The sequence below is a fragment of the Calypte anna genome, chromosome 1 (assembly GCF_003957555.1).
Source record: "Calypte anna isolate BGI_N300 chromosome 1, bCalAnn1_v1.p, whole genome shotgun sequence".
Classification (NCBI taxonomy): domain Eukaryota; kingdom Metazoa; phylum Chordata; class Aves; order Apodiformes; family Trochilidae; genus Calypte; species Calypte anna.
Window position 1 is genome coordinate 180,881,795 of NC_044244.1, and position 7,438 is coordinate 180,889,232.

Genomic DNA, 7,438 nt, shown 5'->3' on the forward strand with positions numbered 1-7,438 from the left:
GTACAGGTTTATTACCTGGCCACTAGTAACTGTCACCATTTGGTTTTCTTCAAAATCTGATTCCAGAAGAGGAATATTACTGCATTTACATTCCTCATTCTGTGTAAGATACTGGCTTCAGACGCTATACCTTATAAACTGAAAATTGTGAAATAACTATAAAATGTTTTTAATAGTCTTGTCAAGGAAAATTGGTGCCTTGCTGGCTCAGTTCAAGTAGTATTTGCAGTTTGTTTCTAGGAACATAATTTTTCTTTTAAACCTTAATTTGATAATATGCACTTTTTCCCATTAATGCTTACTTACTTCTTAGCTGTCTGCAAGTTCTTAAGGAGTGAATTGGCGTAACATAAGGTTGGGAAGGGTTATTTTGCAGTTTGTCACCTCTAATCCATGGCAGCTGTTTAATGATGCCCAGGTGACAACCGATTTATCCTCTGATGACTGTAATGTTACAAATGCCTACTTGTGTCCTCAGCAGGGGCTGCTTGTGATTAAGGTGAGCAGGTTTGGCCAGGATTGAGCAAAAACTTAAGAGGAGACTGGGGAGGAAAGGATTGCTTTTAAAAATGTCTAGCACTGCGTCTTCTGTTAGTACGCTAGCAGTCAACATTGTTATCTGTTACCTTTGATAGGTAAACCTCAACAAATGCAAACATGAACACAGCTCTGCGGATCATCTCAGGTTCCCTTTGGAAACCCCCAATAAGTGGCCACAAGGGATTGTGTGTTTTCCTGAAAAAAGCTCGGCACTGGGAGTTCTTCCTTTCTGTGGGATGGATAGTGGCTCTGCTACTCTCAAAATGTTACCTGTGCCTGCTGGTGCAAAGTGTCGTACAGTCCACTTCAGTGGAAGTCAAAATTTACCCATGCTGCTGATCTGTTTTGCTAGGTAATTTTTAAAGTAGACATAAAATAAAGGGGGCGGGGAAATGGAGGGAAACTATAGGGGGAAAACTCTTTGGTACAGTAGCCACTAAAAATCCTGTTAAATCAATAAAAAAAGAAACAACCAACAGCCAAACACTCTGTCAGTCAGGGCATGTGTGCAAAATAAATGTAAAATGTCCTTCAGTGTGTAGATTGTCATGGCTGTTTCTGCCTGGTGTGCTGCTGTGGCTGCTTGGAGCTTGTCCTGCACAGCACTTGTGTATTGAAGAGACAGGAGAGTGAAGAGTATTTTGTTAAGCTGAACACATGTTACTTGAGCCAGGTTGCACTGAGGAGCTGGTGTTCCATGTTCTGTGGTAATGGCTCAGTCTGTGGACATTATCGGTCACTCTGTGCATGATGTATCTGCTCAGAACAGACATGTTTATCATGCTTTTAGCCTTTAGAGGGTATTTCAGATTCATTTTGCTTTGAGCTTTTAATTTAGAGGAAAATTCATCCATATGAATGAAGATGATTCAAAGTGTGACATTGAAGATAACCATTTGCTGTGTTCCTGCTCACTTTTACAAGTTCTTTTTTCCCCACACTATCTGCTGAACACATGCAGGTCTAACAGAGTAGTTACTTTTAATTGTAAGCAGTAGGGTAGAGAGGTTGGAATTATGTTTATTTCTTATAGAGAGACAGTTCTCAACAAATGCAGAGTCAGATTTACTATTAAAAAAGAACCCACACTATATAGTCACTTTTTAAGTATCTGAGTAATGGTAAATGATTAATTTGTAACACTACCACATATGGTCTTACTGCCTGGTTTTAGGGGTTGTTCTCAAATATACACCAGGTTTATTTGTCTACGATTTTTTCACTACTACCTACCAGATGCCAAGAATCTGGCTCACTGCTCTCTCTTCAGTAAATGTGGGTGTCCAAGAAAGAGAATACAGTCTGGCTGTTAGGGAAACTGGAGGGGACTGTATTAGGCCTTTGGGAGGTCTGAGCCTTGCTGTTTGTAAATGAAAAAGCCTAATTATGTTTGGGTTTTTTCACAGTACTAAAATACAAGCTGAAAGGTGATGGGTTTCTAATTGTAGCTCCCCATTAAGAAGGGTATAGATGAGAAGCCCAGCCTGGGCCCTGAGGCTGAAAGTCATTTCTGCCATTTCAGCCACTACTGTATTTGCCCTGCTAAATGTTCTAAGTACTCGTACTTGTGAAATTACAGCTCTAGTTACAAAGGGATAGTGGGATGTGCTCTGTGCTATCTGCTTCAGGAATGAAGTATCCATCTTGCTGAATGTCTGTTATGGAATAGGTAACAGATCTTCTGAAATTGGATACATAGCAATGTAGCTGCCCCATGGGTTGTGTGGTGGGGAAGAGATGAAAAGGAAGCAGATAGGAGAAATGATCAATTAACAGCACTTCTAGTAAGACTCAGACATAATAATTGTGTTTACTTTGAAATTATATTAATTCTGAGCTGCTAGCCTCAGCTGTTTTCCAGCTGTATCTGATAAGGTAAATGTTACCTTTATTGTAAATATTTGTGTTGTGTGTTGTAAATTACACATACAGAACTTCTGAGTTGGTTTTTGAGGCTGTTCCTGAAGTGAAGCTAGCAGAAAGGCATAATCTGTGTGTGACTTTCTCTTTCTGTAACTAATACTTTGCAGGATATGCTAAGTTTTCTAATCATCAAATGGTACCTCAAGATGTTAGTAAATTATTTTCAGAAGTCTTTATCTGGGGGCACACAGAGCTCTTCATACTCTTGCACTGCTACAACTGGGGGCTTTCCAGGGAGGCTTCCTGTCTACAGAGATTTCTTTTAAGGGTTCCTTGGCTCTGCAACATGTTTCCATGTCTGCTTCCCCAGCATTAGTGATAGATCATGTTAAACCTATCAAACATTGCAGTGCTCACATGTTGTCTTAAATCAGAGGTATTTGTGGAGGAGAAGTTATTTTAACTGGAACAAGGGAGGAGGGACTGCGGGTGGGCATAGGGATGAGAGCTGTTTAGAAGCCTGAATGTCTGGATCAGGGAGCTGTTGAATTTTAAACACTTTGAATCATTATTTTAAATGTGGGCTCTGGAAGAAGACATGCAGAATTGAGGATGGACACTTATTAACACTCTCAGTTATTATATACTAGAACAGAAGATGGCAGGGTTCTGTTTGATATGTGTGTTTTTAAAACCCTCCAAAGAGAAATAATTTGAGGCACTTTGGAGCAGAACTGCACTTAATCTACTTCAAGCAGAAGTATGAAAATCTAGGAACTCAGTAATGTTCTTGGAACAGCTGTTAACTGTTGAGATAGTAAAATTAAATTAAAATCCTTAGAGAAATTTTGTAGTAACAACTAAGTGGTAAGAATGTGTAGAGAATAAATTGTGGGTATTTTTTTCTGTGAAAATAATGTGAAGTTTTATTATGGTTTAGTTTTTTTATTATGCCTATGGGTATTTGAAAAGAGAAGCTACTTTATTTTCCAGTTTGTTTGAAGTGTCGCAGTTATTTACTGTCTCTTTATTTTTTAGGTTACTATTAAAATCCTAAAGTGCAGATGAAGACTGGCTTGTACAGAATCCTTCTGCTTATTGACACAAAAGGGAATTCCACACCAAGTGTTGGCATCAGGTAGGTGTTAGGATATTTGGCTTTTTAAACAATCAGTTACTGAAACTGGGAGCTCTCTTTCTGTTTTACATTTGAGAGTTACGTAATCTCCACTCCCAATTAATAATTGCTTTCAAATAATGTAATTCCTTGTGTAATTCCTGACACCTGTCACCAACATGTTTCTGAACAACCCGATGTATAAGTGCATGGCCTCTTGTGGACAGCTTACTGTCTGACCAGCCAGAACATGTCTGTAGTGCCACATCAGAGCTGTCCCACGTCTGAGCTACTGCGTGTTACTGACACCCTGCATGCAGAATTCAGTTTGTACAGTCAACATTGTGGCTTCTGATCTGAACTGTCCCTGGGATCAGCCAGCAGGCTTTGGCCTGGAAGGCTGTATCTAGCTATCTTGTAAAACCTGGCTAGGGTTTTACCTGCATTCCCAGGGCCTTCAAATCCCCCTTAGGTACTCCTTCCTGCTCTGCTTGGAGTGATGTTTGCTTTCCTGTAGTCCTCGCACACCTCTCTGGGTTGCTGTGGCCTTGCTGTGCCAGCAGGCAGCTACCCCTGCCCCTCTCATCAGGCCCAGCGCCTGTAACTTGTGTCCAGTGTGAGTGTTCCCTAACCTGGAGTCTGTTACTTACTTGGCATTGGAGGGGCAGAGCTAAGGAGGTGAGAAAACTGATACGCATCTTGTTTTGTGTTTGTGCCTTGCCCTTTAATATGGAGTTCCCTCTTATTTTCGAGTTGTAGTAAAATCATATTAACATAGTAACAAAAATAATCACACACTAATATGTAAGATACATCAAACTGAGATTAAGGAAGCTATGAGCTACTCATAAAATCTAGAGGAGAAAATACAATACAGTTAAAACTTAATCAGAAAAGTAGTAGTAACAGAAAGGAACACTTGTTCTTCATAAAATGGTTTGACTTGGAAAGGATCTTAAAGATCTTGTTGCAAGGCCCCTGCATGGACAGGGACACCTCCCAACTAGACCAGATGGCTCAAAGCCCCATCCAGCCTGGCCTTGAACACTTCAGGGAAGGAGCATACACAAGCTCTCTGGGCAACCTATGCCAGTGTCTCACTACCCTCAACAGGAAAGAATTTCTTCTAATACCTAACCTAATTCCTCCTCTCTTCTAGTTTATAGCCATTGCCCTTTGTCCTGTCACTATATACCTTCTTAAAAGGGCAAACAAGCCCAACTCTCAGCCTGTCTTCATAGGAGAGGTTCTCCAGCCCTGTTATCATCTTGGCTCTCCTCTGCACTCACTCCAAGAGTTCCATGTCCTTATTGTGTTGGGGGCTCCAAAACAAGACAGTTCTCACAGTTGGGGTCTTGCAGGAGCAGACTAGAGGGGCAGAATCACCTCCCTTGACCTGCTGGTCATGCTTCTTTTGATGCAGCCCAGGATATGGTTGGTTTTCTGGGCTAAAGGTAATGACATTTTAAAAAAAAAAAATAATTTATTTTTTTTTTTCTATCCAGCTGATATTTTGTCTTGACCACGTAGCTGTTGGGAATTCAGCTGCCTTGCTTGTCCTTACGTATCAGACTGTCCCTGTGCACAAGAGCCATTTGAGAGCTTCAGCATCTGGCAGGTTTCCTGGGCATCTTCCTTCCTCTGAAGGGAAGAGCGGATGGCCAAGGCTTCTGGGAGATACAAGTGTTTCTTTGGCTAAATAATGACTCCTATTCACAGTGGAGTGATAAAATCCTTTCTCTTTCCTCACTATTCATTAGTGTGTAGACACTTCAGATTGCAGTATGAACTCAGCTGACAGCCTAAGGGCCTATATAAATTGTGTTAAAAATTGAGGGAAGATGTCATAAAACCGTGAGTGTACAGCATTGTATTTGGGGCAGAGTGTGCAACAGCAAAGTGGAAAAAAGTTGCAAAGGACTCCGGGGAGCGAGACAAAGTAATGTTAAAAAGCTCTGCCCACTTGGTTTGATATTCCTTAACTTGTTGCTGAGCAGCATTTTGTAGAGGTAAGAGCTGGCACGGGTGTGTCACTGCATTCCCTTCATCAGTGCTGAAATAAATGTGCACCAGAAGATGCACTGGGCTTATTTAATTTGTAGTGAGGTGACTGTGTTCTGTCAGGCTGTCTGTTGCTGGGGTTCCTCAACGGTGGCAGAGAATTCCAGGTAACCTCTTGGAAAGGCTGTTCAGAGCATTTCCCTGCTCTTTATCCAACTGTATTTGCTAATGCATTGCTCTGTAGTTTTACTGTCCTTGTATTACAAAAGCACATTCTCAAGGAAGTTACCAATTAAGTGTCTCTTCAGAGTCATCATCCTAACTGTATTTGTTTCCTGGAATTGTTCTCCAATGCATTAGGTGTTAAGGGAAACCCATGGTGGCTCCACACCCCTGGCACTGAAGATGGCTTCCTGCAATACCATGAGCATGTTCAGAGAGCTCTTCTTGAGGCTGGAATTACAAGGACCATCAGGGGTGAGAATGTAATAGTGCTGTCACTTATTAGAGCACTTAACAGTGATTATGACCTTTGCCTTGTGACTGGTTGCCTTGGTGCTCAGTTATCGGTCTCTTTGTATTATTTTTGTGCTTAACACATGTTCTTTCTTCATTGCTCTCTGTGCTCTTGGCACAAGAGTAATGTTGTAATCCAGTGGAACAGTAATGTGGGGTGGGTGAGCTCCTCACTCACTGATGCTGTTTTCCTTCTGCATGCAGACAGGACTGCACCCTGAGGCCTGGGCAAAGGGAAATTTGAAATGATGGAAGGGGAGCAGCATGGAGATGGCGTGTCCCCCACCAGCACCTCAGCTGTGAAAGGACACACCAGAAGAATCTGAATACAATGTCTGCTTGTGAGCTCAAGATGCCTTTTCCTGTACAAGGAGATGAATTTCAGCTTCTGTGATGTCACACTCTGCCTCAGCCTCCAGCAGAGGGGGTTCCTGTTATAAGGCAGTCAAACATCAGTAAAGCTGATGTTGGCCAACACTCTGGTGTGTACCTGAGGACCTGAATTCTTTTTTATCTAGATACCAGTAGATTGTTTTGGATCTCCAGTATTAGTGCTGAGAAATGGTGCTGGTAGAAGGATTAAAGCTTGTACATGGAATCAAGAGTAGTAAACGATACATTAAAAGACTGAGCCTTAGTTAAATGATAGGTTTTGGACTTGAAAAAGTGTTTTCAAGCGCTAAAAATGTGACAAAAGGTAGGAAAGTAGTTGGTTTTATATTTAAAAACAATGATGTGGATTGTGTTTTAGTTGCAATAGAATTTAAAAGATCACAGAAGTATTAGTTACCTGGAGAAAATGGTAGGAGCCAGCAACAGCTGAAAGAAGCTGGATGGAACTGTTCACCAGTGGGGCAATTTAAGCTGCAATAAGATTTCACTGTCCATGCAGTTAAATTGGTCCAATAGACACAGATATATAGATACAGGAACAAGTCCAGTGGAGGCCAGCAAGATGACAAGGAGATTACAGCATAGGAGCCCTGGGGACAGACAGCAGAGTTTGTTCAGTCTGGAGAGAGGTCAGGAGGTAGGAAATGGAAGGGGGCAGGAAAGATGGAGCCAGGCTCATCTTAGAGGCACAGAGTAATGACAGCCTTGTAATTCCAGTGTAGGTGAATGTTGCAGGGCAGGTCAGCAGGGTCTGCCTGTACTTAGCTTGTCTCCCCCCTGCTGTGGAACCACTGGGAGTTCGTGGTAACCGTGCTGCTTGAGGAAGGTGAATGAAGGGGAGCCACTCTGGGGCTCTGCACAGGGGTGATGGTCACCTGTGGTTTAGGGATCTTCATGCCAATGTTCACAGAAATATGTTCTTTATCTCTGTGTGTGTACATGTCTATGTATGTTCATAATATCTTTATGTTCCAACATAAAGATGTTAAGAACTGACAGATCCAGGGG